The sequence below is a fragment of the Pipistrellus hanaki genome (genome assembly GCF_964339955.1).
Source record: "Pipistrellus hanaki genome assembly, chromosome: 7".
NCBI lineage: Eukaryota > Metazoa > Chordata > Mammalia > Chiroptera > Vespertilionidae > Pipistrellus > Pipistrellus hanaki.
This window is the reverse complement of record NC_140509.1, coordinates 3,703,001-3,716,647: the sequence shown is the minus strand read 5'-3', so window position 1 is coordinate 3,716,647 and position 13,647 is coordinate 3,703,001. Positions and strand designations below refer to the sequence as shown.

Genomic DNA, 13,647 nt, shown 5'->3' with positions numbered 1-13,647 from the left:
ACTCCTTTCCTCGACATTTACACGCATCTGCTGCTCATCTCTCTTTTCTACACGTAACCTTCTTTTATCTGCCCCAATATCCACAAAAATGTCCCCAGTTCTCTGAGGCTTTTCATAAAAAATGCTGTTTTATGCATTATGAATTTTTATGTATCTATACATGCAGTTATACACACCGGGGAATAAATGCCTGGTGGCTGCCGCTCTCCAGCCTCCCCCTCTCTTTGATGACAATGGCCATTCGCCTGGAGCAGTGAGAGGAAGGCGGTCACCCTGGTTGCTCAGCAGACACGTGTTCAGCCAACACCCAACTTTAAGTCCCGAGCCTTCATTTCTGCCTTCAGTACTTCTCACCTGGGCTGTCCGTCTCTGAGAGTTTCCTTGCACCCTGGCTTTTTAATGACTTTTGAAATTTTCATGGATGATGAACCCTGCACCCACTCTCCCCCCAACCATACCACGGATGATATTCTTTCTTTACATGACTTTATTAAATCACCTTTTACATGGATTCTTGGCATTAAAATTAAATCTTAGGAGAAGGAAAACTCCAGTATGAGATTTCCTGGGCACCATCTTAAACAAAAATATTTTTAAAGAATTTGATATATATTGATAAAGTGATTTCCAGAAGAATTGGCCTGAGACTTCTCATTTTCATTCCCTAGTTTGGAATTATATACATGTTTGTTTAATAAAGTAGAATTTCTTCATATAATTTGTGAATTTCTATGAAATTATTGAATTTTTATTATGCGTTCAGCAGGTTACCGGAATATAAAGGGAAGCCTATGACTTGTTGGTACGCTTGCTCTTTTGCTCCAACTATTTCTCATTGGTTAGAACTTAACGCTGTTGGGAGTAGTTTGCATATGTTCTTGTTTCGTGGTTTTATGGGACTGACTCCAGAAATTCACATAATACATTAATTACTCAGAGGGAGAGAGCAGCAGCAATGTAGCCTGTGCCTACATTGTGAAGTGTGATTTGGTATTAGTACTTTTCAAGTTTTATGTAACAAACTAGAGGCCCCCGGTGCATGAAATTTGTGCACAGAATGGGGGCGGGGTGTGTCCCTCAGCCTGGCCTGCATCCTCAATAATCGGGGACCTTTTAGGAATGGGCTCTGAACTGGCAGTTGGACATCCCTCTCACAATCCAGAACTGCTGACTCTTAATCCTAACCATTTGCCTGCCTGCTGGCCTGATCGCTGCCTAACTGCTCCCATGCCAGACTGATGGCCCCCAACTGTCCTCCTCTGCTGGCCTGATCGCCCCTAACCTTTGCCTAGGCCTCCACCACAGTGTGGCTTTGTCCAGAAGGAAGTCAGACATCGGGGAGATGGCCAGTTGACCCAATCCAATTAGCATATTACCCTTTTATTATTATAGATAAAGTCAATCTGCTCTATTCTGGAGGACCTGATAGCTAATATGGTATGAGAATCATTTCTATTTTGAGAGAAGAAAGCTACATGAAATGAGCCTGACCAACTTGGCAACAGCATGGCAGGACCTGGAGAGTGTTATGCTAAGTGCAATAAACCAGCCACAGATGTAGTTTAAAAAATAATTTATATCTTTAGCTTGCCTCTCTCAAAATATGAACAAAACATTTAATTCAGGATACTGATCCACTCCCTATGTTGCCCTGTGGTGTGTATAGGATCCATTTCCCAGCATCCTCGCAGGACTCTCTGAGCTCCCTCCCTCAGCCTCTCTGAGAACTCCCTCCGCTAAATGCTCTGGGGGCCTCTGAGGCTCCAGGCACAGCATCCCTCTGTGTCTCTCATTTCCCTGCCATGTCCTGAAACCTGGCTTTCTAACACTCCCCAGAAGCCGGCCAAGGGGGCACGGAGAGGAGAAACAAGACCACACTTCCTTTGAGAGACAAGCGGATGCCTGGGCGCCACGGCGACCCTGTAAGGCAGCGGACAGCGGTGGTGCCGGGCAGCCAGCTGCGGTCCAGCCCTGCCTGCTCTGTGCCTCCAGTTCCAGGCACCAGACAGGCCTCTGCTGCCACAGGCCCCAGGCATGGTGAGGGGCTGTGCTCTGGTTTCCATGAAGGAAGGGGACTAACCTCACCTAGAGGTGAACTGAAAATCTTAAAGCTTGCAAACAAGGAGAAAAAATATAATTCTGGACTGATTTCTAGTTTGGCAAGTCAGATTATTTGAGGAAGTAGATAGAACCACAAAAGAAAATTTATATTTTTTTCTCCAAAAGAGTTTAAAAGAGTAATTAATGTGTTTTAAACTTTTTTTTATATTGAAGTGATCAGTCACAATTATAAAATAAATATTTTGATACTTTCATAGTTTGTTATGTAACCCTCTACCATTTTATTCTCCAAAGAGAAAATTATAAATGAGAAATAGGGTTAGTTATTAAGCTTGAAAGATGCATATTTACTCGCCATTTTATTTATTTATTTATTTATTTATTTTTTTTTTGAGTAGAGACCATTCGGTAAAAGTAAAAGACTGAAATAATAAAGGCAATGTTATATGTATAAGCTTCTAACTTATGACTGGTATTCAATTGGTTAAAGTCATTTGATCTTTTTCACTGGAATGTCCAACATTAAGGGAGTGGGCCACAGAGATGTAGAATATGAACAGAGCCCAGATGGTATTGCTCAGTGGTTGGTATCAACCAATAAATCAGGAGGTCACAGTTCCATTCCTAGTCAGGCCACATGTCCAGGCTGTGGGTTTGATCCCCAGTGGGGGGGTGCAAGAGGCACCCAATTAATGATTTTCTTTCATCATTGATGTTCCTATATCTCTCTCCCTCTCCAATCTCTCTAAAATAAAAAATAAAAAGAATGTGGACAGAAAATACTATAGCTGAGTGATGTAAATATTTTTCATATTTTAATCTGTGAATTTGAGAATTCTATACTGTTTCTCTTATTTGGTGGTCACTCTAGAAATGACAATATACATCCCTAAGTCCAAAGTGAATTAAAATGGCTACCCAGATCTTGGATAATATAAGGATCTTGGAATGATCTAACACCTATATTCTCTCTCAAATTTATATATTACTGTTTTTGGGTATTTCATTATATGTCAGGCCAGCCTGACAGGTGAACCGGGCTGAGGTAATGAGGTGGGAATTGAGAAAAGAAAGAAAGACAGGAAAGCGGGATCAGGAGGGCTACAGGTCACTGAGAGACTGCAGCAGCTTTATTAACTGTGTAATGCCTTTTATACACAAACACTGAATAGGAGGTCTGTCAAGAGGAATGTATTCTTTGTTCCTCTTAATCTCTAAGGGAGAGACAAAGCAGGAAGACAAATTCTCAGCACAGCAATCTCAGTAAATATTACAGACTTCTTGGTAAGCCATGAAAGGTTGCTCTCATTCTACTGATAACCACCATCCAAACAAGCCTGGGAAAACTGGGTGGGTAGGGGACCAGCCTTGCTAGTCCCTTCGGGTGCAAGGACCCTGTCAGCTTAGACCCAGTCTCCAACAATTATACATTACTTTAATACTCCATAGGATAATCTTAGTATGATTTTATTAGTTGATATACTTTAGAGTGGCCCACATATCTAGCACTCTCTGCATTTTTGTTGTTTAAAGCATTTTTATTTTAAAAAACATTTATTGGGGTAACATTGGTTAATAGCATTACATAAATTTTAGGTGCACAACTTTATATACAACTTCTGTATACCTTATTGTGTGCTCAATAGCTGAAGCCTAATCTCCTTTCTTCGTGTATATTTGACCCCCTTTACCCTCTTCAGCCTCCCCCATTCCCCTGCCCCTCCGGACCACCATTCTGTTGTCTGTGTCTATGAGTTTATTTGTTTTGTTTGTTGATTTTTGTTTTCTATAACACAAATGAGTGGGATCATATGGGTTTTCTCCTTTTCTATATAACTTACTTCACTTAGCATAAAGTGCTCAAGATCTATCCATGTTGTCACAAATGGTAACATTTCACTGTTTTTATGGCTGAGTAGTCGTCTTTATCCAGTAATCACTTAGATAGTTTCCATGTATTGGCTATTGTAAATGATATTGCAATGCACATATTATGAATAAACTAGAGGCCCAGCCTATGAAATTTGTGAGCAGGTGTGGTCCATAGGCCAGGCCTATGATTAGGACCATCTTATCCCACTGCTGGCAGCCGGCCCTGCCCCCTGCTGCCACCCCCACCACCCCCAGTTTCCCATTTGCCATTGGGGATCGGAGCATGCTGGCCAGGGGGTGGGGTGGGGGGAAGGACCCAAGGCAATCTACAGATTCAATGCAATCCCTAATAAAATACCAACAGTATATTTCACAGATCTAGTACAAACACTCCAAAAATTTATATGGAATCATAAAAGACACTGAATAGCTGCAATAATATTGAGAAAGAAAAACAAAGTAGGAGGAGTCACAATACCAAATTTCAAGTTATACTATAAAGCAGCAGTAATAAAAACAGCCTGGTACTAGCACAAGAACCAGCATTTAGATCAATGGAACAGATAGAGACCCCAGAAATTGACTCAAGCCAATACGCTCAATTAATATTTGACAATGTAGGCAAAAGCATACAATGAAGTTAAGACAGTCTCCTCAATAAATGGTGTTGGGAAAATTGGACAGATACATGCAAAAAAAAAAAAAAAAAAAAAAAAAAAGAAAGAAAGAAAGAAGAAAGAAAAGAAAAAGGAAAGAAACTAGACCACCAACTTACACCATACACAAAAATAAATTTAAAATGGAAAAAAAAGACTTTAAGTTGTGAAACCATATAAACTTTAGAAGAAACCATAGGCAGCAAAATCTCAGACATCTCTCATAGCAATATGTGTATGCATACATCTCCTAGGGCAAATGAAACTAAGGAGAAAATAAACAAATGAGACATCAAAATAAAAACCTTCTGCACAGCAAAAGAAACCATCAACAAAACAAAAATAGATTCCACTGTATGGGAGAACATATTTGACAATGACACATCTGATAAAGGGTTAATATCCAAAATATATAAGAAACTCATACAATTTAACAAAAGGAAGACAAACAAGCTAATTAAAACATGGGCCAAGGACCTAAATAGACACTTCTCCAAAGTGGACATACAAATGGCCAAAAGATAATATATGAAAAAATGCTCAATCACTGATTAGAGACATGCAAACTAAAATGACAATGAGGTATCATCTCTTACCTATCAGAATGGCTACCATCAACAAATCAACAAATGACAAGTGCTGGTGAGGACGTGGAGAAAGGAGTACACTGCTAGTGGGAATGCAGACTGATGCAGCCATTATGGAAAACATTATGGAATTTTCTCAAAAAATCTGCTGTTGGGCATTTAGGCTGTTTCCAAATCTTAGCTATGGTAAATTGTGCTGCTATGAACATAGGGGTGCATATATCCTTTCTGATTCATGTTTCTAGTATCTTGGGATACAGTCCTAGGAGTGCTCCATAGTATGCTCTTGTCTTCATTGTCAAGTGTAGGAGCTTGGGTTGATTTCTGGGTTCTCTGTTCTGTTCTATGGATCTATATGTCTTTTTTTGCCAGGCTGTTTTGGTTATAATGGCTTTATAGTATAGTTTGATATCCAATATTGTGATCCCTCTAGCTTTGTTCTTCTTTCTAGAGATGGCTGCAGCTATTTGGGGTATTTTTTGGTTCCATATAAACTTTTGGAGTGTTTGTTTTAGGTCTGTGAAATATGCCATTGGTATTTTAGGAGGGATTGCATTGAATCTGTAGATTGCTTTGGGTAGTATGGACATTTTAATGATGTTGATTCTATCAATCCATGAACATGGTATATTCTTTCACTTGTTTATATCTTCCTCTATCTTTTTTTAAAATGTCCCATAGTTTTCTGAGTGCAGGTCTTTTGCAGTACTATGTTGAATCAGAATGGTGAAAATAGGCATCCTGTTTTGTTCCTGTTCTTAGGGGAAATGATTTTAGATTTTGTCCATTGTTTATGATGTTGGCTGTATATTTGTGATGTATGGTTTTTATTATGTTGAGGTATGATCCCTGTATTCCTACTTTGCTGAGAGTTTTTATCAAAAAGGAGTGTTGAATTTTGTTGCATGCTTTTTCTGCAGCAATTGAAGCGATCATGTGATTTGTGTCTTGCAATCTGTTTATGAGCTATATCACATTTATTTATTTGCAAATATTGTACCAGCCTTGCATTACCAGAATAAATCCCACTTAGTCATGGTGTATGATCTTTTTAATGTATTGCTGGATTTGTTAAACACCATTTTATACATCTATTGATTTAGAAATCATATTATTTTTATCCTTTATTTTGTTTATGTGGTATATTATATCATTTGATTTGTGGATATTGTATCAACTTTGCATGCCAGAAATAATCTTTCTTGATCATGGTGTATGATCTTTTTAATGTATTACTGAATTTGTTTTGCTAAGAGTTAGTGGGGATATTTGCATCTATTTTCATCAGAAATATTGGCCTATACTTTTCTTTCTTTGTGGGACCTTTATCTGGTTTTAAATTAGGATAGTGTTGGCCTCATAAATTGAGCTTGGGATTCTATCCTCTGCTTGAATCTTTTTGAGTAGTTTTAGAAAGATAGGTGTTCGGTTTTTTGTTTTGTTTTGTTTTGTTTGTTTGTTTTTAATGTTAGGCAAACTTGGTCTGTGAAGCCATTTAGTTCAATACTTTTGTTTGCTGTAAGTTTTTGTTTGTTTGTTTGTTTGTTTGTTTGTTTTGCTTTGAGTCCATTAGTTTTAATTGGTCTTTTCAGATTTTCTGTTTCTTCTTTTTGTCTTATAAGGTCCCATTTAAAAAAAATATTTTTTTATTGATTTCAGAGAGGAAGAGAAAGAGAGAGATAGAAACAACAATGATGAGAGAGAATCATTGATCAGTTGCCTTGTGCATACCCCTCACTGGGGATTGAGCCAGCAAGCTAGGCATGTGCCCTAACAGGGAACTGAACTGTGACCTTCTGGTTTATAGGTCAACGCTCAACCACTGAGCAGCATTGACAGGGCTTCTGTTTCTTTTTTATTCCCTTTTGGAAGATTGTATATTTTAGAAAATTATTAATCTTGTAATTAAATTTTTTCAATTACATTCAATAATATTTTATATTAGTTTCAGGTGTATCACATAATGCTTAGATAATCACATACTTTACAAAGTAATCTTCTTGATATTTCCAGTACCCGGCTGGCACAACATGTAGTCATTAATGTATTATCTATATATAAAACCCTAATATGCAAAAAGACCAAATGGCAGAACAACCAAACAACTGAACAACCAGTTGCTATGATGTGTGCTGGCCACCAGGTGCAAGGAGCACATGGAACATGGTGGGCCATGGCAGCTGGCAGCAGAGTGTGGAAGATGGTGGGCAGGTGAGCAGGGCACCAGACCAAGGTGGGATGCCAGTCACTGTCATCTGGGTGAGACTCTGGTGGTTACTGAAAATTTTTTGCTCCCAACCTGGTGCTCGCACCTGCTGCTGGTGCCCGCCATGCTGACACCCACTGCCAGCACAGTGCCACCTCTTTCACCTGCTGCTGGTGCCCAATGCCAGTCCTGATCACCCCTGAGGGCTTCTCTACCTCCCCCTGCCCCTGAGGGGTGATCAGGCAGCAGCCACCTCATACCTGCTGGTGGTACCGGCCCTGGCCATCAGTGGGTGTGGGCAGGACTGACAACTTCAATGTGTGGGAGATGCTGCAGCAGGAGCGGGGCTGCTGGCAGACAGGGGACCATGGACCGTGGACCGTGGTGGGAGGGGCCAGGTGGGGCTGTGGGGGATAGGCTGAGACCCATCCCTGTGCCCACCGCAGCCTTGTGGCCCACAATTCCTTTCAAGGTGCACAAATTTGTGCAATGGACCCCTAGTTGACTATATTTGCTATACTATACTTTACATTCATATAACTATTTTGTTACTACCAATCTGTACTTCTCAGACCATTAACCTTTTTACCCAGTTCCTCAACTTCCCTTTCTTTTGGCAAATACCAGTCAATTATTTTCTTGATTGTCCAATTTGTTGGCATATATTTGTTTATAATATTTTCTTACTGTCTTTTGTATTTTTATGATGTAATTTGTTACTTCTCTTTCATTTCTGATTTTTTTCCTTGAGTCCTCTCTCTTTCTTGATGAATCTAGACAAAGGTTTATCAATTTTATTTATATCTTCATTGAATGTTTGCATTTTTATTTTATTTTATTTTGTTTTGTTTATTTCCACTCTGATTTTTGTTACTTTTTTCTACTCAGTTTGAAATTCGTTGTTCTTTTCCTAGTTTCTTTAAGTTGATATGTTTTCATTTTCATTTGTATCAAACCTTTTGATTTCTTCCTGGACCTCAATGTTAACCCATTCATTCCTTAGTAAACACATTATTTAGCCTTTGTGAATTTGTGTGTTTTTCTTTCTTTTTCTGTAAGTAATTTTTTGTTTCATTCCATTATGTCCAGAGAATGTGTTTGATGTGATTTAAATTTTTTTTAAAAATTTTGAGACTTGTTTTGTGTCCTAACATGTTGTCTATCCCAGAAAATGTTCCATGTGCACCTGAAAAGAATGTGTATTCTGCTTCTTTGATGTAGAATGTTCTGAAAAAACAACACAAAAAATAATTAAAACTATCTGTTCTACTATGTCATTTTAGGCCTCTGTTTCTTTGTTGATTTTTTGCCTGGAAGATCTCTCCATTAATGTCAATGGTATGTTAAAATTCCCTACTATGATTGTCTTATTGTTGATCTCTCCCTTTATATCCACCAAGGTTTGCTTCTGTTGTTGGGTGCATAAGTGTTTATAAAGGTTATCTTTTCTGGTTGGATTGATCTCTTTATAATTATGCGATGTCCTTTTTTATCTCTTATTATAGCACTAGAGGCCTGATGCACGAAAATTCATCCAAGAGCAGACCTTCCTTCCCCCCACTGCTGACACCAGCTTCCCTGAGGCGCCCAGGACCCAGGCTTTGCTCAGGCTGCCAGCAGGCACCTGGGACCCAGGCTGCTTTCCTCCGGCCCCGGCTTTGTCCAAAAGGGCGTCCAGTCTAATTATTATATACCCTTTTGTTATTATAGATTTGATTCAAATACTATTTTATATGATATAAGTATTGCTACCCCAGCTTTTTTTCCTTTACATTTGCATGAAATACCTTTTTCATTCCTTTACTTTCAGTCTGTGTGTGTCTTTCATTCTGAGGTGAGTCTGTTGTAGATAGCATATGTGTGAGTCTTGTTTTCTTATCTATTCAGCTACTATATGACTTTTGATTGAATCATTTAAGCCATTTACATTTAAAGTGATTATTGATAGGTACATATTTATTTCCACTTTATTTTTTATACGTATGTTCCTTTTTTTTCTTTTCTTTCATCTTAAAAAGAAAACTTAATATTTCTTGTAATCCTGGTTTGCTTTAATGAATTCCTTTAGCTTTTTTTTTTTGTCTGGGGCACTCTATTTCTTCTTCAATTTTAAATGATAGCCTTCATGAGTAGAATTGTCTTGGTTGTAGACGCTTGTTTTTACCTACTTTAAATATTTCTTGCCAATTCCTTTTGATCTGAAATGTTTCTGTTGAGAAATCAATTGATCTTCTATGGGAACTCTCTTGTAGGTAACTGTCTTTTTCTTGCTGCTTTTAACTTTTGGCATTTTAATGATGATGTGTTTTAGTACAGGCCTCTTTGAGTTCATCTTGCTTGGGACTCTCTGTGCTTCCTGGACTGTGTGTCTTTTTCCTTCATCAAATTAAGATAATGTTTGTCATTATTTCTTCAAATAGGTTCTTAATCTGTTGCTTTCTCTCTTCTCCTTTTTAGTACCCCTATGAGGCAGATGTTTTTCTACCTCATCTGTCCTAGAGGTCCCTGTACTTCTCACTTAGAAAAAAAATTTGCCAATCTAATTGGTTGTTTTCTGTTGCATTGTCTTTGAAATTACTGATTCAGACCTCAGCTTCATTCAACCTACTATTGATTCCTTCTAGTATGTTCTTCATTTCAGATATTTTACTCTTCATTTATTACTCAATTTTATGGTTTCTGTGTCCTCTTTTATGCCTACTATCTTTTTATTTAAGTTCTCACTAAGTTTATCTATTCTTCCTCTAGGTTCCTTGAGCATTCTTATAACCAGTTTTCAACTCATTATCTGATGAAATGCTTGCCTCCATTTTATTTAGTTCTTTTTTGGGGTTTTTCCCTGTTCTTTTATTTGGTCTTTTTCTCTTCCCATTTTTGTTGCCTCTCTGTGTTTGTTTCTGTGAATTAGGAAGATCTGCTGTGTCTCAGTCTTGGTAAAGTGGCCTTATATCTTAGGTCTCCAGTGGAGCTAAGTAACACCGTCTCCCTTATCACATGAGGAAGGTGCTCCAGGAATGTCCTTGTGTGGGTAATGTAAGGCCTGTTGTAGTCTCAATTACTGTTGGCCCCTCTATGTGTGAGGTTAACCCTCAGCCCAGCTGTCTGTGAGTATCGGCCCTGACCACAGTGTACAAGCTGCTATGCTGGTGCTGATCACATGAAGCACAACTTGCCTCAACAGGGTGTGGTGCCTGATGAGATCTCCCTTTGGATGGGCTGCTTGTGTCCTGCTCTGGATCATGGTCTGAAGATCCCCTCCCCCACATCAGATGTGTTGGTTTGGGGACCTCTTGGGCAGGACTCTGGTATAGGTCAATGTCAGATACTGCCTGTGCTGGGCCTAGATGTGTACTGGAGGATCAAAGGTGTATAACAAGTTCACACAGGACTGAGCCCAGGGGCAGCTCAGCAAAAGGCCCGGGGCACCCTGAGATGTGCATGCCTGTGGTTGTCCATTAGGCTCAGACACTGCAAGGTCTGGCTGTACACCAGTTGGGTGAGGCAGGTGCTCAGTGAGTTACCAGGTAGGGAAAATGATGTTCACTGGGTTAATACTGATTTAAATTCAGGGTTAGTGCTGGGCCTGAGAACATTCGGCCAAAGTCTCAGGTACACCAGGGTCAGCTGCCACCCACCTGTGGTCTGCAGACATTTGTGGTGGGGCAGGTCTCAGGGAGATGTCAGGGTGTGGCCAGTAGAGTTCATCAGGTAAAACAGGTTAGGATTGGAGGAGGGCTTTGTACAGGAAAGGTGGTGCCTGTCAAGAGTTTTTCAAGAAAGACTGTGAGGCAGGCTGAGGCTGGCTGCCATCAGCAGATTCTTCCATCAAGTGTACACTTGGCAGGGTGAGGTAAAGGGTCAGCAAGGTTAGGCTAGTGCATCTCCCCAGGCTAATGGCATGTGGAGGGCAGTGCTCGACCCAGGAAAGATGAAGTTTGTGGACAGTGTGGGAGAGAACTCAGCATAGGAACATTGGCAGCTGCCCTTCCAGCCCCCTCCCTCAGGCCACACAACCCAATCTCTCCCTGTATCACTCCAGTTTCCTCCAGAGCCCAAGGTGAGTACCTGAGTACAAGGTGGTTTGTGCTGGCCTTTTAAGAAGATGACTGTGTTTCCAGTTGTCTCTTATCTCAGCTAGGGGGATGAAATCCCTAGTGATTTCCACAGCCAGACATTCTATAGGCTCCTCATGCCTGCCCTGCTGCTCTGGGCTGGGGATCCAAATATAGGATTCAGACCCCATCGCTCCTCTGGGGAGACCCCTACTGCTGAGCTATCTTTCCAGATTCTCAGCTGCTGACCTTGGATAAAGGCCCAAACTTTTTTACATTTCTGGTTCTCCTACGAGTCAGGAGGTGCTTTGTCTCTATGTTGTTAGTTATAAGACTTCGATTCAGCTAGTCTTCAGAAGGCTATTTATGTTGATTGTTTTATAATTTAGTTGTAATTTTGATAATGGTTCTGAGAGGGGGTGAGTGTAACTTCCACCTAAACTGCTGCCACATGGATCTTCTATTGAGGCTTGTATTGTGACCAAATTTGTGATCTATCCCATCTATCCCGGAGCATGTTTCATGTGCACTCAAAAAAGCTGTGTATTGTTCCAGTTTGGGCATAAAATGTCCTAAAAAAAACATCTATGAAGTTAACCTTGCCTTCTGTGACCTTGAAGTCATTATTTTCTTATTAATTTTCTGTCTGGCTGAGCTCTATTGATGTGAGTAAGTTACTAAACATCCCCATACTGTCATTGTATTCCTGCAGAATTCTCCCTCTATGTCTATTAGTAATCGCTTTATATATTTAGATGCTCCTATGTTGGGTGTGTAGATATTTGCAATTATTGTATCTTCTTCTTGGATGGATCCCTTTATAACTATGTACTGTTCTTTGTCTTTTCTTACTTTTTTTTTGTTTTGTTTTAAAGTCTGTTTAGTGTTATATGAATACTGATTCCCCAGCTTTCATTTCATTTCTATTTGCATGGACTGTCTTTTCAGCCTTTCTCTTTCGATCTGTATGTGTCTTGATTTTTTTTTTTTAAACACACATGGTGTCAAAACAAGCCAAAGGAAAATCATTTGGGCAAAAAATGAAAAAGGATCGCAAGTCAAATTTATAGAAAATATTCCCTTATTAACTTTTGTTCAAAATATGTTTGTATGTTTTTAGAGAACAACTCTGAGACCATGTGGATTCTGGCAAGGGAGAGGAATTGACAGGACTGCTCCAGCCATGAAGACAGAAGAGAAGCAGTCCAGAGATGCTGATGACGCCTTTCCATACCAGCAGACAGCAGCTGTGTAACACTGCAAGTTGCCCAGAATCAAACCACAGAGAATTGGACCTGCATTATTACCATTTGCCCACCATCCAGAACTGAAATATCATTGCTGACATGTACACATAAGGAACTGTTTGACATTGAAATTGGGTCTCAAAAAGAAAGAAACTCTCTGACCCAGAAAGAAACTCTCTACAGCCTGATTCATATGCCCTCAGCATAACAATTATTGCTTGTCTCATTTTTTATTCTTACAGGTATAGTTCCAGTAGGACATGATCTCACTCATCTAGAGGAAATGGTGAACAACATAGACTGATGAATAAGAACAGACCCAGAGATAAGGACCCATGGGTCAGACTGTTGGACCTCAAAGGGAGGGTGGGAATAAAAGGGAAAGATCAACCAAAGGACTTATGTGCATACATATGAGCCCAACCAGTGGCCGAGGACAATAGTGGGGTGGGGGCATTAGTGGGGGTGGGGTGGGGGATTGGAATGCGGGGTTAAGGACAAATATGTGATACCTTAATCAATAAAGAAATTTTTTAAAACTCCATTGGAAAATCCTATTTCCACATTTTTGTAGAATAAAGCAAGAGCAGTTGACTGAATAAGAGGACATGGCCCCTCAAAATGGGAAAATCCTAATGGGGACAGGTAAAGACCTGAACACTTTTCCCATGAAATACCAGCTATTCCAGCACAGAGCTGCTGGGCCACAGGCTGGCTCTGGGTCCTTCCTCAGTCCCCCAGCCCCTTGCACACTTTGTTTTGGACAGGAAGGCCTGGTCACACTGGTGGGTTAAGTGCTGTCCAAGGCACTTTCCCTCCGTGTCACAGAGACCACCTCCTCCAGCACTTTTTCCAGTGTGTTCCCTAGGTGCCCTGAGCTCAGGGACAGCACCAGAACATAAACCTGAAAACATTTCACTTGGGTTAAATTATTGAACAACTTCCCATTTCCTTCAGTGAGCGACT

General features: G+C 40.0%; 1 long non-coding RNA gene across 1 annotated transcript in view; it reads left to right on the top strand.

Annotated features, from left to right (window-relative positions):
• Positions 1–13,647, top strand: part of LOC311626233 — a 1,185,289-nt gene that overhangs the window by 154,208 nt on the left and 1,017,434 nt on the right. The gene's annotated exons all lie outside the window — the stretch shown is intronic.